We start from the raw sequence: 26,138 nt of genomic DNA, 5'->3' as shown, positions 1-26,138 counted from the left end.
CAGAGTTGAATGTAAGAGAATCTGACGTAAGAGTGTGTGATGAATCATCATGTAAGCACGGAGGAGTGTGCAAGGAAGAGGGCGACGGCTTGAAATGTGCGTGTCAGTTCCAGGTAAGGGCTGCTTACCTTTTTGTTTGCCATTTCTGACCAATCTTTCGGGTATATTGAAATATTTGTAGAATCACCACTTTAAAAATTCTAATCAGCAGTAGGTTTATATAGTCTATCCATGGGCTCCTTTTTCAATGGCACTGATTGGGATGGTATGTGACTGAACTTCACCAGGGTGTGCTCAGGGAGCAAGTGGAGAGTGTAGCATCACATTAGCTCCCTGCATGGTTTTGGTAAGTCAGTCAGCAGCACAGACCAAGGTGGGGAAGAACAGAGGGCCACCACATGCCGGGCACCCACGGCCCGCCCGACCGGCACGAGCAGAGGTGGGGAGTGCTGGATGACACCCACTCTCTGCCTCCCCACCTTGCCTCGTCCTGCCCTGAGACCTGAGATGGGAGGGGAGGTGACCAGGAGCAGGGCATCCAAGTGTTGTCACACACACCAGATGAGGCTTTGTCATTTGAATGCAGTACTTATTATGGATTGCTTAGTCTAATAACCAGTATTTGGAGGATTCTTCCCTGCTCTGCTGGTGGCCAAATGTGTTACATTAGAACCTGGAAGATCTTAAGGCATTTTGAAAATCAGATAGTAACAGGATCATCAGTGATCATAAAGTTTATGAATGGAAACAGTGAATTAGGCTCACTCAGGTGAAAAAAAATGATTAAAAAATATCCTCTGAACACTGAAAAAGTAGTAAATAGCAAGTTCGATTTGCTTCGTTGGTTTCTGAGCCTTTAGTTTACAGAGTTGATAACTATCATGACCTTCCTCCCCTCCCACCCTCCACTTTTTAAAGAAAAGAGAATACTGAGGTTCTTTGACAATTTATAGCCAGGACAAATGTATCAAATATTATGAGGCTCCTGGTAAAACTGGAAGAGGTGGCAGTGTTACCAACCAACCCTGGAGTGAGCTGCTATCTTTCAGTGTTTTGAAAATAATCGTGTGTTCTGTTTCCAATAAATAATAAATCAAGGGGAACCAGAATAGCAACAGTGTGTATGTGATCTTCCACTGGTTTTGGATTTCAGTGTTTCAGAGCTGGCTTTTGATGTAGTGTCATTCAGGTGGGTACCTATGCTGGGGGCAGTCTGCAGCTTACATCCCATAAGAACAATGGGATCAGACTGCCTTTTAAAGGGAAGAAAGATTTTTAGAAGAAGAGATTTATTCATCAGTCTTCACTTTGTAACTTATATTTATGAAAAATAATAAATAAAAACCCAATAATGATTAAAAAAAAAAAGGGGAAAGAAATTCAACCCTAGGCTAAGCAAAAGTTTCATTTTTTTTCTGTAGGTGGTAAATTTTATGACTTCCTAATATCCAGATCGTGAGGACTAAAAAAGATACTTTTTCTTGAAGAACCTATTTTAAAAACTAATACTACTTTTAAGCTAATTATAACTTTACTCGTACGTCTTTAAAATTTTAAGGAAAGAAGTTTAAAGATGAGGAGAAGCTAGGTTTTACAAAACCTAAATTAAAAACTGATCAACACCTAGTGAGTGTTTTATGGACCAGTGGGAGGATGTGAGGTGGGAGAGAGTCAACACAGGGCTCTTTTTCAATCTTGTGAAGAAAGGCTTGACAATGAATGGTTTAGTAAGGTAACTACTTTAATAAGACATAATAGGAAAAGGAATATAGATAGCAAGAAAACCTTACTACCCTCCACATGCTGGGCACTTCGCAATCGCACGGCGTTGGATGGAGCCCAGATGGATTTTCCCATGGGACAGTGTGCAGAGCGCATCCCGTCCATGAAGAGTCGCTCTCCCTTTTGGTCATTCAAGGTATCAGAGGATTTCCTCACAAGAAAACAGCTGTACTCCTAAAGGATGTTTGCATGAGAACTTTTGGCTGCACTGTACCAAATTCCTAAAGGCTTCCCAAACTGTAAAAAAAAGAATCATTTTGCCTCTCATTTTCAATCCTGAGGACAGAAACCTGCAACTTTAAAGCATCACACAGCAACTTTAAGATTTAATAGAGAATTATCTATTGTAGAGTATTATTTCCCCCAAGAGTTGCCTGTTTAATTATTCCCTAGATGTGACTGTTCAGTGTGAGATATGACAGGACTGACAGTTGTGGTTGAATGTCTGAGAACTACTCACTATAGGAAAGTATTACAAAACTGTTAGAAATAATTTTTGAGGTTTGTGTATGCCAAAGCACAAAGAAACTGTTGTGGCAAAGACTGTAGTTTGGAATTTTAATAAGAAACTCTTGTTCTTTTGGGGCAGTTTAGCTTAAGTAATGCTGCTGTTTCTGTGTGAACTCTTGCTGGTTGAACTATACCAGTTTAATCATGCACTTTGTACGATTAAGAAATTTGGTGGCTGGTCTGTGTCTTTCTTCCCTGCTTTTTGTTGTTTGGCTTTTTTTGCCCTAGGGTTTTAAAGCTGCAAAACGTGTCTGGGTTTACAGTTACCAGTGCAGCCCCAAACAGGGCAACATCTCCTTTTCCATGCAGTGAAGTGGAATGGATGTCCAGTTCAGTGGGGAGCGGTGAAGCATCGCAGGTGTTAGGCAGATTGGCTGTCTCAGTGTGTTTCCCAGCGGTTTAATACACATTATACATACAAGGGGTATATAATCCATCTTGCTTAGACTGTAAGAAAACAGCAAAATACAGCCTGCTCCTGCCAAAGCCATGCTGAATGATAAATTTCCCTTTCTTCCATTTTTTTTTGTTAAATGTACCAGTGCTACTGACTTTGGGCTCAGAATTTTTCACTATAGGAATACAAAAGTATTATTATAGTTGTTAACCAGGTAAAACAGACTCATGATGCTCATTAATTTAATGAAGATGGTGATTGTTTTCCATCTCCCCTGAAAGATCCCTCTGTGATCAAAAAATTAGCAAATCTCCACGTAGGCACTGTTACCCTTAAATTTCCCTTTGCTCAGTCATCCCACTGTGCCTAGTCATAAATTCTTGCATTATCTTGAAGCAGTTTTTTCTTTCCTCAGTGTGTTTATCCTTCAAATACTTCTAGATGCTTGTCATATTCCCTCTAGCCATTGCTGAGTTCCGCTATACTTACTTTGTTCTTTTAATCTTTCCTACTGAATCCCTGTGTTCAGCCCATACAGAATTGGACTATTACTTCAGTGATCTGAAAGGAATACATACAGTGATATTGAGAAACTAATATATTTTAAATCTCTCTTTTGTGAACAGGATTATAAATTACTGCTAGTAATTCATATTTACACAACTATCTTCCTGTATATTAATATGCAGTTGAGATTAATCACAGAACTTTGTATGACTGAGTTACTTTATAATATCCTTTTCAGTGTCACACAAACTATATTCCTGTTTGTGGATCAAATGGAGACACTTACCAAAATGAATGCTTCCTCAAGAGAGCTGCTTGCAAGCATCAGAAAGAGATAACAGTGGTATCAAGAGGACCTTGTTATTCTGGTATGTAAAACATCACTTTGTGTCACTAATGAATGATATTATATGGTTAGCTCTTTAGTTTTGCCCTTAATTCCAGCCAGTGTAATTTTCATGCTTTTCATAGAATGAAATAATGAGGAAATCCCAAGTCCTCTTTAGCATTGCAATATTTTTATAGAGAAGAAATCTGATATAACTTCCGATATGCTAAGATATTAATAAATAAATATTAAAAGTAGAAATACTCGATCTGAGAAAACAGTTTGTGAATGCTTCTGTTGTATGTATAGAGGAGCCTTGATACTCATCAAAAGGCTTACAACATATTTGGAGCAGACTCCAAATTAGTAATTTCTTCAGGACTCATTTTTTGGATGTACAAAATTACTGTGACGTCCAGCAAGTGACACTGATCATCCTGACTGCCACCCTGCCTCTATCCAAGGCATCATCTTTCACTAATTCCACTTTGGGTCATTACCTTGAAGGTATACACAGCTCTTAGAAAATCATTGTACCACATTTCTAACAAACTGGCCTTTTCTGTCTTTCCACGCACTTTAAATACAGATTTTCCACATGCTTAAAATACATGGGACAAGTTTTCACTGTCTTGAATATAGCAACGTGCTCTTGAACACAGAAACTTCTGCCACTGGAAGTCTTCTGAACCTCTGGGCAGATACAGAGCTGGTGAGACCAGACATGTGGCTATCTTTCTCAGAATTCAATTAAATGATTCAGCAGCATCAACAACTGCACACTCGGGTACATAATAGCACACAAAAAAATTTACGTTGTCGGACATCCCTCATCTTTGGATACACCATAGTTACTCGGATTAGCCTAAGCAAGGTTACATCTGTGTGGCAGCCTAAGCATGATTACAGAGCAGGTGCACACTCCTAGCTAGCTTTACACTGGACAGTCTTGTTATTGATGACAATTTTAGGTATGCTGCTGAGGTAGCAGCCTGGAACTCACTGGTAGTTGCAACCTCCCACCTGGAAATCAGGGTAAATATTTGGGCAGTGTGCCTAGGCTAAGTTCCTTGATGCTGCTGCTAGTCCCAGAGCTGCCTCACTTAAATGCAGTGTGGCTGTTTTTTACACAAGCTGCTGTAATGCCCTTGACTGCAGCATGGACCTATACTGAGATTTGGGGTTGTTTAGCAAGGTCCAAAACAATCTATGACTTGTCCTAGAACTGACAGAAACCTGCATTTTGTGCTCAGCTCAATTGCATAATTCCAGCATACCTCAGGCAGATGACTGAATCTACCTTCTTTGTCAATCTCCCACCTCAGGCTAATGACTGAATCTACCTTCTTTCTCAATCTCCCACCTGTAAATTATCTCCAGATGCTGCACAAATAGGAAAAAAATGTGCTACAGTTTTGGAGCACTCACATATTCCTATAACAACAACCAAGAAGTACGAAGGTTCAAACTGAGGATGTATAATTTTTTTTTTTTTAATTCATGCCCAAATTATTTTAGGAAACAGACTCACAACATGAATGTTTCTTTCCCTCACTAAAACAAAATACTAGGATAATTTTTTGGGAACAACAACCAAAAAAAGTGATTATTTTTATATGTATTCTACTCTACTAAGAAAAAGACATTTTGAAATGAAAAATTGATTCTTCTCAGCCTCAGGTTGCTGGCAGCTAATTACTAGGTTACTCTGCTAGACTGGGATTTTTTTTAGCCTCCTTCTCCTTTTCTTCAAGTCCTACATAAAACCCAGGAAATGCAGCATAATTTTTAGCACTTAGTGTAATAGATCAAGACATGTGCTGAGACACAATTGACCAGAAAGTACTGCGAACACATTTCTGAAATGGAGGATGCGATTCGGGCTGCATACTGCATTTACACTGGTGCAATTTAAAGCACTTCATGGGGGTCTACCAGAATGGTACCTGCAGCCCCAAGTGTCTGATGTGCTATGGCTGATGAGAAAATATTTGATGATAAAAGCCATCTTCTGCAACTTGTCCATACCTTGGTCATGGAGAAGTCAACATATTTGTACTCTTGGTCTGTAACACATATATGTTGAAAATCAAATGCCCAAATTAAAAAATCCTTTACAGATCCCCATTCATTTCCACTGTGTGCTTCCAAATTTGCTATGAAAATACTTTGTTGTAGGATGTCACTGGGAGCTAAGTATAGATTCACTGGTTTCCTATCAGAGTTTTGTTCTTTCAAAGCAAAGCTTCATCCTGGCAGGACGCATCCGAGACAATAGGGCAAAATTCCCCCACGGTGTTGTAAAAAATATTTAATATTTAAAGGATGTCAGACTTCTGAATCTCATACAAGAATTAAATACTTCCCATTTACTAGGGATTGATACCTTCTGAAGCTACAGCAATAGAACAGAATATATGTGTGATTTAGTCAGACCTATTTCTTGGCAGGTAACATTTTGATTACATTTTTAGTCATGGGTGTTTTAACAGCATAATTTCCTTTGTCCGAGTGCAGTCACAGTTGCAAGATCCTAAAATAAGCAACACTAAAAAAATCAGCAGTCATATGTGCGTTAGGAAGGAACAAAATGCAAGTTTTGACATTAAAAATGGTGGTTTTGAGAGAGGTAAGAGAATATATGGGTGAAGTTTTCAGGACTGCATATACAGGTCTTAACATTGTCAAAGCCCATTTTTCAGTGAAGGGGCATTGAGGTTTTTTTCAAAATACTGGGTTTACAGAGGTGTTTCTATGCCCGATTACCCCTGGCACAAGCTGTGGAGGACAAGGGTCTGTCGGTTGCAGCCAATGCATGTAGCGCCATGTTGCGAAATACAGAGAAACCAGGAAAACAACTGAAATGCAGCTGTAGTGTTCTCTTTGCCTAATACCTTAATACACCTTTGAGAAATGATGGGTCAAATCAAACCATACACAATTTTTGCCTACGCCTAGCCTGACCTCTTGTTTACCTACTGAAGCAATCAGCCTGTCTATGACTGGGCGGAGACAAACAGGGCTGCGAAGCCAAGCTCTTGCTGGTAGTAATTCCCATCTTCCACAGCTTCTCCTCCTTGATCTGTGGGATTATATTATGAACAAGATCAGAGCACTGTCTCAGCCTTTTCCTTTTGTTTTTTATTTCTCACCCTTGTCAGTTCCCTGTTTGCAGTTCAGCCCACAACCAAATGCAGAGACAGGTACCATGCAGCAGGGCACGGGGAGATGGCAATACCTATGCCAGTACTTCTGCCAAGCTCACAGCATCAGCCGTCTTGCTGCTGACCTGAAATGTTGTTCAGTTCATAAAAGGGGACATTACACTGAAATTCATTCATGTTAGGCCATCCTCTACCAGAGGTTGTTCTGAACTGGCTTGCTAAACAGATTTAAGAGACCAGGAAAAGAGGTCAGTCAGGGTGCTCAGAGCATTGATTAGGAGTGTCACCAAGTCCCTTGATTTCTTCTGCCTCCTTTTGTTGGTGAATTTATTGCTGTTTATTAGTTTAAATAAAATAAATTAATTTAATAAATAAGAAATAGACTTTTAAGATTAATTTCTAAGATTGTGTGTTCCTGTTAGCACACAGAGCCACAATTTTGACTGCTGTCAGATTTATATCATATGCACATGAAAATGTAACCACACAATGTTGTAATACTTGATATATTGTACTTACAGATTCTCAGTGTACTGTATATATTTGCAAGGCACAGTTCACTGCTTTTTCTATTGGGATTTCTAAAGTTAAAAAAAAAAAAAAGCTATTTGCAGAACTAGAAACAAACACTATGGCTCTGTTAGATTTAAGGAACGATTGTCTTAAAAGTAGCTTTAACTTTCTTCTTCAGTCTAAAGTAATCAAACACAACCTGAATTTGAATGCACAGTTTTTTACAGTTTCTTTTTTTTTTTTGTAGGAGGCTTACAGTAAAACATAATTAGATGCACACATTGTCCTGAAAAGAAATATAGTAAGCTCAGTTTAATCCTTTTGAGGGAGTTAAGGAAGAAATTCTAGGCAACTCACTTCTAGATTAAGAAAGTGTAAAAATAACTCTATCCTCTCACAAGAAAGCCATAACAAACCTGAAATCCTGCTATAAATACATATATTCATTCTGAGAGCTGGCAGAGACCCTTACTCTCAGATTCAGTGAGGTACAGGAGCTTTCCTGTCCAGCATGCAAGGAGAGTTTGCAACAGCACAGCATTGGCTTTCTGTCATTAGGAAATGTTTTGGAAGCAAAGAACAAGATATACTCAGACATACCTCATCAACACATGCCAGGATTTAATATCCTGTACTTTTTTTTTTTTTTTTTTTGCATAGCATTATCAAGCAGGAAATAGCTATCAGGATGATGTGATGACAAATGCCTTTCCCCTGAAAATGTCAAGGCAAATGGACAGTCCCCACATACAGCCTGGCAAGGTAGAGGTTAAAAGCCTATCTCCAGCAGCCAGAGTCCTGGCAGCTGCTGGCAATTAGGCTTGTCAGCGTTCCTCCCCAAAAGCTCCTGCTGGCATATCAAAATTAAGGGTAATTGCTCGCAGGCAGCCCTGTTCCTGGAGGGTGGGGATATAAACCCATCAGGAGGAGGGCTGAGCTATTGTTGCTGGGAGCGTGGGGGGGCTGAGCTGATATACTCCTTCACAAACCAGTTTTGTGCAGCTGTGGGCAGTTGGAGCTTGCTTTGGTCTTTGCTCTGGCTGGTGGCTTGAAATGGGCTGTGCTGATTTCTGATCTCTTCCAAAACATTGGCCATTGCACTGCTGTTCAGAGATGTCAGGATATTTTTAAAAGCCTATTTGGAAAAGAGTGACTTAAGTAAAGAGAGAAGTCAGTTAGTCTCTAAGTACTGACCTGTGGCTGGAGGGGATGCTATTTCTGGCTAGCTTCCTCACTTGTTTGAGCATCTTTCTTGCCAGGTCTTGGTGCGTGGAGACCACTTTTAGAAGTCCTGAATTGGTTCAGGGCCTGAAAAGAGCAGGGCTCCTTGTCCAAGTAAGCTTACAAAAAATGCTACCTTTTTAACCAGCAGCTGCTTAGGAAAACCTAGCCAAGGCTCAGAAAAAAGCAGGAGCACGGGCTTAGTTTAGCACAGTTACCCTGGAGACAAGTCCTAGCACAGCTCCCAGGCTCAGAGAGAGGCATGAGGTTCAAGTGAAAAGTTGAATTATGCAAAGTATTATAGAGGATGACACCCTTTTTTATGGTTTCTTGAGATCTGAAAGCCCGGAGAAGCAGGAATCAGGAATGGATCTATCCTGTTACTATGATGTCCTGTCAAGTGGAGATGGAGTTGCTTGGGGACTTCATGTATATCAGCCCAGTGGTCTATGGAGATGGATGGTCTGAGCATCACCTCTGTCATTTACATGGCTTTTTTGTTATAGCTCATACTGTCTGTGGGATGGTACCTCCCCTGCCACACAGCGTATGTACCTCCTGTTATAACTGGAGCCCCTTGTGCTGGAGCTGAGCAGCGTTTCTCACCTTGGGGCTGAAAGTGCAGGGGAAAGCAATCAGGGAGCGAGAGCTGGAAGTAAAAAGATGGAACAAGTCAAGTTTCTTTGAGACGTTTTAGGCTTTGTTTTTTATATGAATTGCATGTTGAACTTGCTTGTGTTTGTAGCTCAACTTCCTCTCCCCCTGGAACAGTCATAACAAATTTCACCGCTACAAATAAGCTTACATGCTTACCTCATATAAGTAAATTATAATCTTAGAATTTCTTAATGAAGCAATACTGCATCAAAAGGCATGTTTCTTACTGACTCAACAGCGACATTTTATATGGGATTGTCTGCTTTGTCAGTGAAGTGGGTCACTATCGATGGAACAAGAGCCCTTCTGTTTTTGAATTTGTTTCTGTAAGGTAATAAGCTCAGTCTATTAGACTCAGAATATGAGGAAAGAAAGAACAATTTAGGCAGAGGAAAAAACCTCTCTATTCCTGTTACTCCATATGACAGGAGATTATTTTTAATGTGTGAAGTGACCCAGTAACATGGAATTTCACACTTTCATCCACACACTAGAAGAAATTATTCTTAGAAATATAACTGCTTAAAGAAAAGTGTGGGGGAGGGAACCGAGGGTTTCATTTTTCCTCTGATGTGAACAACGAGCTCATATCTGGAAGTAAGAACCCCACTCCTCTCTCTGTCTGGTCTCCTTCTTTCAGATTTGTGGAAATAAATTCAGCTATCTTCTCCATCACCAAAGCAGGCATGAAAGGAGAGGTGTGGGACGAGCAGTGTATGCTCTGCTCCTCTTCTCATCTTCCAGAGAAGCTGAGCTAATGGGGATGGGGAGCAATTCACTGACAGTAATTGCCATGCCATCCTCTCCTCTCCTCCTCCTTTGAGCAAGAAAGACAGAGGGAGGTTTGTGACTCAGGGCATGTGTTTAAGGGCTTGTCTTTATTGCTGTGCTAGCTGAAGACACTGTGCAGAGCACTGCCCAGCAGGATGCCCATCCCCGTACAAAATTCCTACCCAGCTCCATAATGCTCTGATATGGAGTTAGCTGGCCTGGGGTTGTGAGGAAGCTCAAGTCCTGCTGATGTTTGAACTGCTAATACAAAGGGGATGCAGCTACTAGCTGTCACTCATCAGATGCTAATCCAGTCAGTCTAATGTCAATGAAATAGCTATGCTGTTAGAGCATCCTTATGCAAAGTGACTGACTCAGCTGAGAGGAGCTATTTTGTAATTAGATGACTTAAGCCAACTTTACTTTGAGGACCAGTTTTTTTCTGGAGGTACTTCTGCTGTCAGGTGGTTTATGTCTTACTCCTTCATGTACCACTCCCAGGGCCAGAGAGTAAAAACAGAAAAAATATTCCAAAAATCAGGCTCTGTATTCTTCATCTGTTTTGGCTTTAACAAATTTGAATCTCAGTTGAAAAAAAGGCTAAGAAAGCAATTTAGTTTTCAGTACTGAATGATGCTGTTCCTTGAGTAAAAATACCTTGATGGAGAAGAGAGAGCATAGGGCACAGTAAGCACGGATGAACTGTATTAAAGGATGCCAGACTTCATGTGGGGTGTTTGTTTTTACACCTGGCTCATGAAATGAAACACCTGTGCTACATTTTACATCCACAAGTTTCTGAGCAAACAGCTGCTCCTGGAGTAATATTTTAATTCACTTTCTTTTTTTTTTTTTTTTCTCCCTCTCTGTTTCTTTTTCAGATAATGGTTCTGGGTCAGGAGAAGGAGGTGAGTAGCAAACCCCAGTTACACTTGCTTTTGGGCTTGCTTTTTTACTTTGTGTGTGTTGGGTTTATGTTTTGCTGTATACCACGTGAATTAAGGGAAAATTGTGACAACTTAAAAATAAGCTTTAACTTTGCAGTGCTATCTGATAATCTCAGAACAGTGTTTGTGTAGGAACAGATTGTAGTGTGCATTTAACCAATGTTGTTCTTTCAGATTTGACCTATAAAATTTTTAATTTGTTGCCAGCAATATAGTGTAATATTTAGAACCCCTGTTTCACCTGTATTTCACTCCTGGAAATGTCTAATCACAATAAATTTCTTACCCTTTTTTTCCTTGCATTCATTTCTTTAAGTCTCCACAACATCTAGTTATTACTTTATCCTTGGTCAAACACGTTGCCTAAAATATATAACAATTACAGTACGATAGCTATTTTTTAACAAATATTATACATGTTTCTGTTCAAAGCTGCATATTTAAAGAGGGAATGTAGCATGGCTGTTACTAATAGAGTGTCCCTGTCTTTGAGCACATCTTAACCTTTTCCAAGGATTAAGAAAAAAAAAAGTAATTTTACCTTAATTCTATCCTTGATACTACTAGCTAGTATACATATAGAATTAAAAGTGTGAGATATAGATATATACAGACACGGAAAAGTTGTTTTGCTTTTAGGTGTTGCTTGTGTTTAAGAAAGTGTTGCTGTTTATACTAACGGGACTGAGTTTTGAAATGTCAGAAATCTTGTATAGCTACATGAAAATGTGTTATTGTGGAAAACAATCAATGGCATTGTTATGTGGTGAAACACAACGGTTAACTTTCCAAAAACCAAGAGCTAGCTCCCTCCTTATTCATTTATTGAGTGAAGGGGAGGCATTTCCTTCCCCTTTAATACGATGCTATCAGGAAATTCCTGGGCTGCTGCTACCACATGGTCATTCACACCTTTGTTTACTTGTGGAGCAGTGCCTGAAGGAACAATTTTCTTCTCAAACACTGCCTCTTCTTATCATCACTGGTGACTTTTTTCTGAAGCTCTTCTTTTTGAGGTTGCACCGCTCTCTTTCCCCAGCTCTGTTTGCTTCTCCTTCCCACTTGGTTAACCAGCCTGTTACTCCACTACAGCTGCTCCCCACAAGCCGAGAGCTGCTTGCTTCAGTACTGCTATGCACTTCTTACAGGAGACAGATGACAGTAATTTAGTCCACGTCTGACTTTTATTTTTGGAACCGTTTTAGAAATGTTTGAATGCTGTTGGGAATTTTTGTTTGTTTGTTTTCGGTATTTCCCAATCAGATACAAAAATCCCTGTTAAAGTCCTTTGTAGAGGTTGTTGTGTTGGTCTGGAAGAGATTGGCAGCTGACTGACAGATGTGGAGGTTCTTGGGTAATTTTATGAATAGTTTACTGAAAAATGCTGTGTTTTTTTGGTTAGGCTGCTTACTAAAGAGGTGAAAGATCCCAGTTCAGATATACTCATTGCTTGATTTGAGGCAGGAGACTGAACCAGGTCCACAGTCTTTTGGTAAAAGAGGTCCAAAATGGATTTCCCTTGGTCACTGCTGTTGTTTTCATTCTCACTGGTAACATTCATGGAGCCTGGATCAAAGGAAGTGGGAGGAAGATGACAGCCTGGCGGCTGGGAAAATGCATGCTATAGAAAGGGCTTTGTTAGCTGGAACCCAGCATGCTAGTGAATTTTAATTATTTATGCAAAATAGAATAGCATCAGCTGAGAAGATTTGGTGGTTTTTCCACACAACTTTGTAGCAGTGGTTAGTGCATTGTCCTGGGATGTGGAATACATAGGTTCAGTTCACTTCAGGCATACAAAACTGAATCTGGGTCCCTTGGGCCCAGGTAAGTATCTGCACTGCCTGGGTATTGAATAAATAGGGACAATGTAGTCACTACCTCCTTCAGCAGTTTTGTGACATAAAAGCTCTTCATTTATTTGGCTTTCTTCTGAGTGCCTTTGGGCCAACTGAAGTGTTTCTGCTTCTGTTCAGTATGAAAATAGTTGGGTTTAATTCTTAATTTTAGATAGAAAAAACATTTTCAACAACCAGAAATTGAAAACCCTGCTTGGCACCTTTTCTTTTTTTGGATACATTTAGGCTATTTATGACACATTGAATTAGTACTGTCCCCATCCACCTTCATCACTAAACTGGGTGTTGGGTAGTACTTCTGTAGAAGAGTCGGCTAGTCTTCATCATGTTGAGTCATCTTCTGTATCTGAAAGCAATCCTTCAAAGGATGGAATCCACTGTTGCTTTGATTATTGAACTCTGCCCTAGCCAAAAACTTAATATTTTTGCAGTCATAATATTTTTGTATGTGAAATTGGTTTTGTTTCATTATTTAAGTAACTATAACAGTGTTACAAGGAGACATTAAAAACATCAAAATTGTGTTGCAACTAAGGGAATTTAAAATTAAAACCAAACTTCTAAAAGAAAGATGAAGTTATTGAGCATGGGGGTGCATTGTTTGAGATCCAGACAAGGAGAAAGGGCAGGAATGTGGGCAGAGGGTGACCTGCAGGGTCAAGGTGTTCCCTGGTGTACACCACAATCCTGCCTCCCTGGTTATTCCAGCTACAGGACTGACTGGAGCACAGCACAGCTCCTTCCTGGACCAGCCTTCCCTGTTTTCTTTACAAGGAAGCCAGGACATGCTGAGATATAATAATCATCCAGGCATCATTTAGTACCATACCTTTGGCTAAGGGTACACACATGGGAACCAGATTGGATGGAGAGTGCCTTGTGGGTTAGGTGCAGCTACTGCTTGCAAGTACAAGACAGCAGCAATGGAAGTGGAAGAACACAAGGATAAGTGAGAGCGAGCCAGCAAGTAAGCAAGCATGCTAGCTTAGAGATTTGTGTTTTCTTCCTGGGATTTGCATTTCCAGATGTTAATAACAGAATCAATGTTTGCTGTGTTTCTTAAACACACAATTAGTGTGATCGTGTACACACCAGTGATGCTTGCACACATGGAATGGATGAGTGCAGCTGCTTGTGTATGCTCAGGAAGCATTGCCATTGCTGTGCAGGAGATGTACTGCTTGCTGCTAGATTTTTAACTGTAAAGTAAAGTACTGGGAAAGAATCTGAGTTTTGCTCTTGAGTTGCTATGGCTCTGCCTGTGACAGTCTCCGCTGCTGAAATTAGCTGCTTGCCTCACGTGCAGCTGAGATTTGTGCTGGTGGTTCACACTGTTCTCTTTCATTCTCCAGATACAGAACAAACTCATTAATGATTCTGAAACTTGACTTGATGCAGATTTTTCCCTCCTACTCCCAAACTGTATGAAGCTAAATGCATTAATTTTTATGTATAAAAAAAAAAAGAGTAGATTTAGAACTGATTAAAAAACCCACAAAAATCCTGTTCTTCAAAGACTGTTTCAGACAATATCTTGCCTTAGAAGTTGTCCTGTGCCACAAAATGCTAAAGGCAGTCTAACTATTGATCCAGGTTCTCTCCCAAATCATATTTGCTGTGACAAAGATACTAGATTTTAGGAAAAGAATTAAGAGGGGGATAATTTTTTCAGTACGCTTGAATGAGATGGAATATAATTTTTAAGGGTGACACAATTCTCTAGTTGCCCTCTGACATTCTGGATAAGCGATTTCCATTTTCTATGCTCTGACAGCACAGTATTAATAAAGAGTTGTAATAAAATTACTCATTTTGTTAATTTCAGAAGTCTGAACCTTCAATTAGCATAGTAAAAATTACAGTTATGAAACCAAGCTGTTGATCACTTATGGCAGTGGGTATCCCGAAGCCGCTTCTAAGAAGAGTATGGATTGTTAATTCAGAAATTAGAGAAATTTCAAAAACCTCATTACTCTACCATTATGTTTCACCTCTACAGAAAGCAATGTCAGAGAGTGGGACTCAGCCCTAAAAATGTTGCTTAGTTGAGGTCACAGCTGAAGGCGGTGGGATCATTTTGATTTGTGTTTAAGACATGGGCTTTTCTCTGTAATCTCATAGGAATAATTCTGCAATTTCCTTATTCTGAAGAATATAGTCGTAAAACTGGCTACTAATCCACTTTGTTTAAACAGTGATTTGTTATAGAGTTTGAGGCAGAACTGGTGAAAGAGAAGTCACAGACTCAGATTCATGTTCGTCTCTGCCAGTTGTAAACTGCAACACTATTTGACCTGCTTAATGTAATCCCATGACTGGTAGATCATCACAGAAATCCTCATAAAGGAGGTAGATTGCTAGCTGGCATTAAAAGTTTTCCTTATTCTATCAAATTTTTTAAATTTTTTATTTCTGGTGGAACCTGCCATGTTCTCACTGTAAAAAGAACTGCATCAACCCAATAAAGTAGCCTCAGGAAGATTAACTTTAGGTTTATATGAATGTGACTAAGGACGAGCATTCACAATTTTTTCTTCAAGGTGCTTTGTATGTGCAAATAGGTTTGTTTTTTTTTTTTCTCAAGTTTATGACTTGATACTAGCCAAGAATGTCTAAAAAGAATCAGTCACCTCACTGATCTTCTTGCCCTCTTGCTATACAAAGAGCTGGTGTCAGGACTTCTAGCCAGGTAGAAGCCCTATCAGTTAGCTGAAGTAGATTCAATGTTTGGAAGACCTCAGTCTTCTGTTAAAGCCACTGTCCTTTCGATAGTGTAAAAAAGATCCTAGCATGACATTGCCCAACTAGTGGTGAGACAACTGAAAGGGCAATCAGAGCAACCCATCTAAATTCTATTCAGATTTACAATCACATCCTACATTATTAGAAGACATTTTGGCTCGCTGCAGATGATAACATTGATTCTTAAAGGAAAGCTTTTTGAAGAAGCTGTTTCCCTTCTTTGTGTCAAAGGTATTGATGACAAAGATAATTTGCTTTTATCTGGCAGTAGTCCTTATTTTTAAGGATTTTATTGGTAGTACTTTCCATCTGGCATCCAGGCATATTGCAACAACTTTTGGCAGAGAACCTTATTTCTTCTGAGCTCTCAGTTCCTGCCTTTAGTAAACAAGCACTCCTGAGCCATTTGTCCCATCTCCCTCCAAATAAAGGCCTCTTTTCCTCTCGCTCCAGATAGTCCTTACTTTCTCTATTTGATATTGCCAGCAAATGGCAGCTGTGATGTTGACTTTGTGATATAGTTATATATATAGTTTGCAAGGATGTGTTGGAAACCATCAGCGTGTATTATGCACACCATCAAAGAGTTAACAAATGGTAATGACTTTTCAAGCCAGCTTCTCAGAGACAAATGGGTGTTCTAGAAGAGGCAGGTTCTGTAGTCTAGTAATCAGCCCACATGGGCAAGATTTCTAAGTGTCCCACTCTGCCCAGAACATAATTTTTTTATTCTTTTTGTTTAGCACTTATCAGTATACCTAAGGAAAACACACTTCTGGTATTAAAAAAGATGTAATGGTAGTCAGACAAACGGCACCCAATCATTTCAGGCTTTTAAGCTAAGGAAATAACATGCTTGCAATACATATAGCTAAGTTAATTATTATTCAAATAATTTGTTTTTAATTTCTGATCCCTCTGAAATTTAATAGCTAAAGTGTCTTGTGATGAACGTCTAGCAGATTGCATTTAGTAATTAATAAATTGATATACAGTATGTGCTTTTTAGCATGCTGCCATCTGTTCCTTCCCCTCACTGGGGACAACACTTATCCAGTAATTGTCACACAGTCAGGGTGGTATAAACAGACACAGTTTAAAACCTTGAATATTTTTTATTTTAATTTGTAATAACGCTACTGATTTGTTTTAATGTATTTTAATATGACTGTAGAAACTTGATGGTGATGAACAACCTGGATAGGAGGTAACATCACATCTTTTAGCATATTTCTATAATGGTGTGCAACTTAAAAAGATTTAAATGCTGATTCCATTACATGGCTTGTCACCAAGTAGCACTTTAGCTTCACATAGCCCTATTTATCTCTGTTGAGATCTGAGCCCTGTAGGTAAAATTAATACTGAACTGAAACTTGCAAGAATTACTTTGTTTTCACCGAATGTTCAGCAAGGCAGAGGCAAATGGCCTGAATGTTGAGGCCTCCTGTTGGTGAAAATTTATTCTGAGGCAGGGGTTTCAGGGTGCTGGAGCTTCCTTGGAGGGATGCTGGATTCAGGGGCACAGAAGGACAGATTTCTCTTGCCTCTTGTACAGGCTGACAGATAGCAAATGAGGGCAGGTTCATCCTATGCCGCCTGAATAGGTCCTGCAGAATGGCATTCAGCATGTTCATGAAATTGCGGGACACTTCTCTTGGTGTCTGGTGACTTTCTTGTTTTTTCCATTTTCCCTCATCATCTACTCATGCATAATTTCCCTGGTGGTTACTCTGAAGTTGTTGTATCTTCCTTTGGAGAATAAGGAGTTAGCTGCATTTAAGCAAGACACTGGAGGGAACGGGTACTTGAGTTCTCCAGCCAGAGGGTACTGCAGTGTAAAAGCTGATCCAGCTCTTGCAGTTTGGCCTGCTTTCCCCACCATTATTCATGGTGTCATATGCATAGAAGCTAAATAGAAGTTACAGTTGCTGAATCTGTAAAATACCTAACAGATAAAAATGGTAGTGGTGGTAGGGAGTCTTACTGTACACGTCCTCAAGTCCTTTGTTTAAAAGTGCACATGCTATCATTATCATAACTACTGGGCAAATATATCACATTGGCTGGGCTGTGATTAGGTTATTAAAATTTGAGCTCCCCTCCTCCAGGCACCTCAGTCATAAATAGGCCAGACATCCTTGTGTCAAACCTGTAATGGCCATTCTTGTCATTTTCAAGACACTGCTTGCCAAGAATTTGGGATAGCTAAGAGTAGTTGTTGCACTTGTTTTAAATGTATACTTACAGACAAAGGACAAAGTTTGCAGCTTTGTTTTGAATTACAGGGACAAGCTCCATTTTAACTAAGTGTGTCATTAAAGTTGCCCTAAAAGTTAGTGGAAGAGAGGATGTCACTAAACTGCTCAGCCCGTCACATGTGGTGCTGTGGACTGTAGTATTTTGAGAGGAATTTCCAGTGCTAGCTGTACTGAGGGCATCTCAGTCTAATCACAGGGGACTTCTTCTGTACTTTAGGGTGCAGAAGGGGATTTGCTGTTGCCTTTCCTATCTTTCCAAATTCTTCTTGAGATTAGTTGCTCCCGTGGGATAGCACATCAGTAAAAATCACTATACTCCCAAAACAGTTAGGGATAGGAGTTGGTTTTTGAAGAGGCTTTCCCAGACAAGGGAGTATTTATTCCACCTATACGTGGCTACTGAGTAGTTGCAGCTCTCCACAGGCTGCCTCTGCTTCACTGGGAACAGTGATAAATACTTATCTACAGCAGAGCTCCCTTTCCAGGCCATGCCTTGGGGCAGACCAAACTTCACCTTGGCACAGACTGATGCTTTTGCTTCAGACCTGATTGAAAGCCCTCAGCAGAAAGCTGGCCATATTACCGTTGTAGAAACACACAAATGAGTTGCCGAGGGAAGCAATTTACTGCTGGACAATTCCTCTAGCTCTACTGCCTGTTTGCAGACTCCTACCCTGCAGCTCCTAAGATATAGCTGACCATCTTCTGCAGAGGAATAATGACTCAAGGAGAAGTGTTAGGAAGCAGTGCAGCTCAGGGAGACAACTGGGAGTCACAGATCCCATCCTTGTGCCTCTTTTATTTTGAAAGATAGAGCATTAATGAGGTGCTGCCCTGAAACACAAAAAGAAGCTGAAAAGAGAGGGAAAATGAGCTTTCACTCAACATGAAATTAAGATGTCAAAGAACAGAATTAATCAAGATACCAATGAAAGTGAGAAGAAATTCTGTAATCATCTATACATCAGCATTAGAAGCCTGCATAATAAACAAGAGGAGTTGAATTGCTCATTTAGGAGCACATTGTGACCTAATTGATATTACTGAAACCTGCTGGGAAAATCTGATTGATTGGAATATTAAAATTAATGGCTATAACCTATTTAGGAACAGTCTAATGTGGGGGAGAAAGGAGAAGGGTGGGACAATCTGTCAAAGGATGCATTGCCTATTTGGAGACATTTGCACCAGAGAAACTTATGCTCTCAAATATTAATGGGTTAACTTATTTTAACAGTGCACAAGTGGGGTACTGAAAATGTCTGCTACCAATTCAGGCTTAAAACCAGTATTTATCTACTCTGTACTGGTGGGAAAAACTGCACTTTTTTCAAGGACTTCAGTCTAAATTATATTCAGTATCTCTTGCTGCTAGTACTGAAACATTGTGCAGCTGGTAATGAAGGAAGCTTCTAAAAATTAAAACTATTGCCTAACTTGGAAATGGTGCATCAATACACATTAATCTGTATTGCACCTCATCCTGACAGGTGTAAATTATTAGTACCTGAGGTGCAGGTGTTCTTGACTTGCACGTATATATTATATGCAAACAAAATAAAGTACAAATAATTCTGTATACATGAGGTCCAGCAAGTTCTGATCAACAAAAAAAGACCACAATTTTCTAAACCAAATCTAATTTAAAAATTAGAGAAAGCAATTTTAGGGGCAGGGGGAAGGAGAGAGAGAGAAGTTTACACTGAATAGCATATAGAAACAATAAACAAGTATTGTGGGCCACTGTTTATGAAAATGAAAGGTGCCAGGCATTCACAGGACTCAGAACTAAAGCTGATAAGGTGTGCATGTGTGCTTGTGTGTGTCTGTGTGTTGCTTCTTCAGCTCCATTACAAAATTGAAATGATAATAGTGCAGAAAAAGTGCTCTGTAAAGCATCCTGGTTGTATTTGTAGTCAAGTCAGATAGTGTATATATAGGATATGATGAAGTATTTTTCATGCTAGCAGTATTGCAAAAGGATATTTAGTTCCAAATATTGAAGACTGGTGTCTTGTAACCAGGAGGTCTGGCTGATTTGCATGTGAAAGATTTAAAACTGAGTGGTAAAGAACTCTGGGCTGATGATTACTTTTTTGGTCTCTTTTTCTTCAGTAGAACAATGAGAAATAATTTACAAATATTTTGAGGAAAGATAAGTGTGATTATCGAGGGAGCTACAGTTTCTTATTCTGGCATCCATCAGAAGCAATGCAGTGGAATAGATGGTGGAAAAATCAACTGAGTACAGAATTAAGGGAGGGGAAGATAGTTAATGCCGGTCATCATAGGTTCATGGAAAACCTTTATTGAGAAATTTACTTTTTTTTAAACTCATTTTTTCAAGAAAGACATTTGTACAACAGAACATTTTATGTAAGTGCACCACCTCAAAACTATAACCTTTCTCAGTCAAAGGCAATCTCTCACACAAGTCTAAGTAACTAGAGGGCACGACATCCACACAGTGCACATCTCGTGCAAAAATATTGCCAATCAATGGATCATTAAATGTTAAAGAATCCTTACAAATGAGTATGTTTCTAGGGACTGTTCTTGGCCTTGTGACCCCTTCCACTGGTGACCTGGGAGCAAATCAGTTGGTACTGATCAGTTCTAGGCGACAGAGGACAGGTCAGTGAGCGAACACAATGCAAAAGCAGGCAGGATTTTCATGTCTGAGAACAGTTATATGTAGCAAGTTCAGGATCTAGGTGATTTTTCCTGGATGTCCACCTCTCTCCTACAGCCCTGAAAAGGACTCATTGGGGAATAAGTTAGATAATAAAGTGAATATGTAGAATAGTGGTCAGAGCAGACAAATGGTCAAAAATTAATGATTATTGGATGTTTTAACTGAAGTATATAATAAACAGTGTTTGGCTTTGAGGACATCTCTTCTGGAGCAGTGTGTCCAGCTCTTGTACCTCTAACTCCAGAGGGTGTTAACATGCTGGAGAAGGGCATCGAAGGTCATAAGAACAAGAAAAGAAGTGGAAATACCATGAATAAAAACCATGAGCAGTGCCATTTGTTTAACTTACTCAAACTGTAGGGGATCATTTATTGGCATGGAAAAGTGAAATCTGACACTAAGGGACACTTTAGGGCTTAGAAAGAAGGAAAGATCAAATAAGATATACGTTAGTAAAGATAAGAGCAAATGACCTCTACTGCAACTTAATAAGAGTGTTGATAGAATTTCTGCAGTAGGAATTTTGTAATAAAGTTTGATATGTGTTAATCTTTGAAAAATGCACAGCATGCTTTAGACAGAAGTTAGTTTGAGAAGCTTACCTGCACATTTCTTCAGTTGGACTCAATAATCTTAAAGGTCTTTTCCAACCAAAGCAATTCTATGATTCTGTGATTCTATTCTTCATGTAAGCACAGTCCCACAGGGAAGAGGGACAGACTCTCTTCAGCCAAAATCCAGGAAAATTAGGAAGGACTGTTGTGTATTTCTTTTTCCTATTTACATTTAAAGAATGTAAATGCAGCTGTTTAATTGATGGTGTTTGATTTGCTGTTGCTACAGCACATAAAGCTGCTGTGACAGAGAATCACTTTGATCTCTGTCCATCCGACAGCCTTGTGCAGTCAGCCGTGCACCACCATGATACCGTGATGTGTTAAATGGTTCTCAACTCCCTCTGCAGACTTCTGTGGTTCTTTTCCTTCTTTTAAAACATCTAGCTCCCCTTTATCCCTGATGGCAGTGAAACAGTAAGACTATAGTTTATTTCTCTTTTAGTCGGTGAATTTTGATGTCCATGTGAACAGTAAGATTGGTGCAGAAGTTATTAGGAACAGACTATTTGAGATATTAATGTTACTTTTTAGAGGATATAGCATTTCTACTAGTTTCTTGTTAAGATGAATTTTTTCTTGTAGTCTTGTGCAACTAATCAGAGTAATCTGGAAAATATACCACAGCATATATGAGATATAAACCCAGTCTAATCCCATTATTGGAAAGATAAAGGGGAAAAAATGAAAGCAGTAACATTGCTTAAGAGTATATGTAATTAAAGACTGTCAAAGAAAATAGCATTCAAATCCCCTCTGCCTAATATTCAAAGACATTAAAAGGCACAGGGTTTACATGTTATCTGTGCCTATTAAGATTAAATATGACTGGGATACATGTTAATACCAGTTTTGTGTCTGCTGGGGTGAGAATAAATGCAAATCACTGAAACAAAAATAAAGGAGGAGTCAATCAATGAAGCATTAGTGTTTTCAGGGATACCTTCTTGTCACTGGTACAGTTCTACCAAACTCTGATTATCTGATTTTGAAAAAGGGAACACTATTAAGCTTAATAGCTTCAGTATACGGTAACTTCATGTTGACAATATACCTGAAGGGAAATGGATGTAGGTAAGCAAAATCAGAACTTAATATGAAAATCATGCTTTCTGCTAACAATACCTTATTCCTTTTTAGAGTATGAAGGATCTGGGACAGAAGTTCAGAGAAAACACTCAAAATGTGGAGTTTGCAAATATAGGGCTGAGTGTGATGAAGATGCAGAAAATGTTGGGTAAGTAATAAGTTTTCCTTAACAATATCTGTGAACAAAAAGGGGAAAAAACATTAAAAAAAAGAAAAAGTACGTGATCATCTACTTGACTATGTTTGTTCCTACTAATTGAAGCTTTAATGCTATCCATAATAATCACAGAGTCATAGAATGGTTGAGGTTGGAAGGGTTTGATATGTGTCTGTAAAGATCAAACCATCTGCAGTTGCAAGGTAAAGAGATAAAACAACAAAGAGCTATACTGGAGAATCTTTATCAAATATTTTTCAGACAAAGACCTTGATTTGTGTTATCCTGGCAACAAAAAAAAAACCAAACCGAACAGGAATGCAAAATAAATACTGGTAATTAATCTCTGAGGTTTGGTTTGGTTTGTTTTTTTTCTCCGTGTTCTGCTTGTTCATAAAGTATTATAGGTAGTTGTTTCCATCAGTGCAAAGCTTGGGTTTAAATGTGAAGTTGAACTGGGGACCTGAGACGGTCACTTCTTCCAAACTCACTTTTCTACTTGACCTTCTGCATGCACCCAGGGGAAAACTGATGAAAAAATACCAGTCACTTGTCAGAGCTCAAAATGACTGATCAAGAAACAAGAGGATTTTAAACACACTCAATAGTGCACAAGCACATGCACCAAATTTCCCTACTCACGATGCTTGATGGTTAGTAAATACCCTGGCTGTCCAGGGTCTCTGTAGTTGGCTGTCAGAAGGAGCAGAGACATCATGGAGGAAAGGGCTCCTTTAGGCAACCCTGTGAGGCGTTAAGGTTTGTTAGGAGGTAAAAGAAGTCCCATCTAACTAATGGGGCTTTGTTTTCCCACAGTCGTTATCCTGGCAGCAGTTGGCAGTATGGAAGAAGCTTAACTAGGGTCTGGGCTGATGGCAGGTACTGGGGTCACAGCTGCAGAGGCAGCGTGTGAAGGTGTTCGAGAAACATGCAAATGGTATGTTTTTGTGTACATGGAGGGAGCAACATCCCAGAATAACAGTGCCTAAAACTCGCTAATAGGGGGAAGCATCGCTCTCCCTTCTCCTGTCTTCCAGCTGAAATCCATTTCGTGTTGAAATATGTCTTAATTGCACAAGACTTTATTATGGGATATCAGCATGAAGACATCTCAGTCAGTAAGGCAGCTTAGCACTAATGTTCAAGATTAAATCATAGCGTACAAGGGAAACCAAAATGGTAATAGTACTCATGAATACTAGTATGATACTTCCCATTTCATAAAATGTCATAGTACCAAAGTAGGGTTGCTTTTTTGTGGAGAGATAAATGAGCTGTAGCTGTTTTTTATAATACTAATAATTTTCTCCAATATTGCCTTGGTCTGTTTCATTTATGACTGCCAAGACGAATATAGATTTGTTTGTTATATGCACTGAGATGTGTTCTTGGCTTTGGAAAATAAATCCTGAAGCATTTGACTTCAGTAAAAGCTTGCCTATTCATTCTATAGTTGTAGAGCTGCCATTCCTGCGGCTACGTAGTATCTTTAAGAGAGTTAAGAGAAAGTTGAGGTGAGTGGAAGATTTATTCCCTACATCCTACTCACATAAAATGAAGCCATGGTCCCTCTTCTGAACAACAGGAGGAGAATGCTCTTTTGCCTCTAAGAGTTCTTTAATTAGTCCTCATTAAAAAAAATATGTGGAAACAAAAATTTTTATGTAGAAAATACTGAAAAGTTAGAAAATATTCCCGTGAGGGTTGGTCACAATCTATCAGTTATTTTTTTCCATTTTGTCAGTTTTCCAACCTAAATAACTTTTTTTTTTTTTTTTTTTTGCCTAATACCTGTGACCATTCTAATAGACTTTAGTGATATTTGCTGTCTTAGGTTAAATTGGGCTCTGTTAACACAGATTGTCTTCACAAGGTTAATTTTGACAAATCATAGAAAGTCACAGACTTGCTTAAGTAGAAGTAAGGAGTTAGCTTTTTTTTTCCTAAAATCAAAACAATTATTTACCTTGCAGAAACAAGATGGGATTGAAATCTTCTGGTTTTGGAACTCTGGTAGAGCACACCTTAAGAATGACTTTTACATCTTATTCTTACTCCTTCTCCTGTTGGGTTTCAGGAATTTTTTTAACCTCATAAAATTCTATCATGATATAGAAAATTATTGGCAACACAAGTACTTTTCATCAGACCTGGAAAGATGTGAGAGTCCTATGCAAAAAATGATGGCACCTGATAGTTTCAGTGAGAACTGTAGAATGATTCATGCAACAAAGGAGCAGGAACGAGATCATTGCCTGTGTTTCAGAGTTGGACTTGCTAATGTCAAAGCAAGGCCTTTCTTCCGGGTGGTGCACAGTGATAGCGTGAAGGGCATTGGGCATGAGCTGGGAAATTCTGATTTGACATAATGGAAAATGTTTCCACCATAAGCATGGTCAGACACTGGAACAGGGTGTCTGGTGAGGCTGTGGAGTTTCGATCTGTGGAGATGGTCTGAACTTGATCAAACACAGCCCCGGGCCAGCTTTGAGCAAGAGGCTGAACTAGATGACCTCTACACACCCCTTCAAGCCTAAATTACTCTGCGTAGTTACCAAATCTTGGTGATTTTTAAAAGCAAATTTAAACAAGCTCAGTTGTACACAGCTGAGATGCACTCCATGTTACAAGTTTTGTTGCTCTTAAATTTTATTTTATCTTTTGAAAAAGTTACAGTCTTTTCATTTTCATGCTTGGCATTAAAGCATTATGGCTGTCGCTGATCAAAGGTGCTACATATGCTTTTATTATAGAACACCACACATAGTCTGAAGAATTCGGGCTTTGCACAGAGTTTTAGAATTGTATCTTCATTTTGTTTGATTTCTCAGAAGCATTATCTATCTAAACTAGAAGTGGTTACAATGCATAGTAAACTGAATGCAAAAATATAAACAACTTTATAATTTCCACTGCCTCTGTAAAAATTTTCAATGTTGATTATAAGTGGACTGATTGAAACAAAGAAATAAAGTCTGAGGAAGTGGTTGCCATAAACAGCATGCCATACTCAGAAAACTAATGTTCAATTGTACGTATGCAAATCAGTACATTATTTCTTTATGTAAAGGCAAAAAGGAATCATGTTGAGGAAACATCACAGAAGTATATTTCTCTTTTTTTTTTTTTTTTTTCTTTTCTCATACAACTTAGAAGTATTTTAAAGAGTTGTTAGTTTATGTGCAGGCTTTTCAAGAGCATAGAAAAATCACTCGTGGGTGCATAAACGCATACTACGCCAAATTGTCCGTACAGTGGTTTTCTGTAGGTCTGTGGTAACAGGATGCAGATAACAGGTTTCACATGGATTGGCCATGATTTTTTTTCCCCTTTGGCAACAAAACTGAAATGTAGATTGTATATATCATGGGAGAAGCTGCTGCCTGAGACCTATCAGTCAGTACCCCCCTTTCTACCCTGCCCATCAAAACATCTCTCTGACCAGAACCTTCCTTTGCTGTGTTGAAAAAGCAACATATTACACATAATGGTGCAAAACATGTAGCAGGAGAGTGAAAAAGGGACATGTGAGGTTGGTAAATTTAAACTTTTGTGTGGGAAACTGGACAGAAGCTTAAAGATGTAGGAGTATGAGGGTGGTGTATGTTTTCTGATGGAATTTTGAATTGGAAATGAAGTCAGGTAGAGAAGCAGAGACGGAGGTGGCAGCAAATGGCGTGGGGCCACCTAGAGTTGATGGGGTAAATCCTGGAGGGCACCAGCCCGAACAAATATGGTTTGCTGTTGATATACTCTGGGGTAACCGGACTGCAGGTTTTTTTTCTTAGCACACACTGGACTTTTCAGTTCTGCTGATTGTTTGCGTGATAGAGACAAACAGATGGTCCTATCAGTACACAGTCAGAATATGGTATACCATAATATTGAAACACTTAAAGTAATACAGTATGAATGCAAAACAAA

The 26,138-nt window shown here is 39.1% G+C and overlaps 1 long non-coding RNA gene across 1 annotated transcript; it reads left to right on the top strand.

Moving 5' to 3' along the window:
- On the top strand, positions 1 to 22,207 carry LOC104520676 (uncharacterized). The gene is made up of 4 exons (XR_727970.1): positions 1 to 113; positions 3,435 to 3,564; positions 10,732 to 10,758; positions 22,109 to 22,207. It is a non-coding gene; the product is annotated as an uncharacterized LOC104520676 (long non-coding RNA).
- The last annotated feature ends 3,931 nt before the right edge of the window (positions 22,208 to 26,138 follow it).

This window comes from Antrostomus carolinensis, unplaced genomic scaffold (genome assembly GCF_000700745.2).
Source record: "Antrostomus carolinensis isolate BGI_N321 unplaced genomic scaffold, ASM70074v2 scaffold43092, whole genome shotgun sequence".
Classification (NCBI taxonomy): domain Eukaryota; kingdom Metazoa; phylum Chordata; class Aves; order Caprimulgiformes; family Caprimulgidae; genus Antrostomus; species Antrostomus carolinensis.
This window is presented reverse-complemented; position numbering and strand designations above follow the sequence as displayed.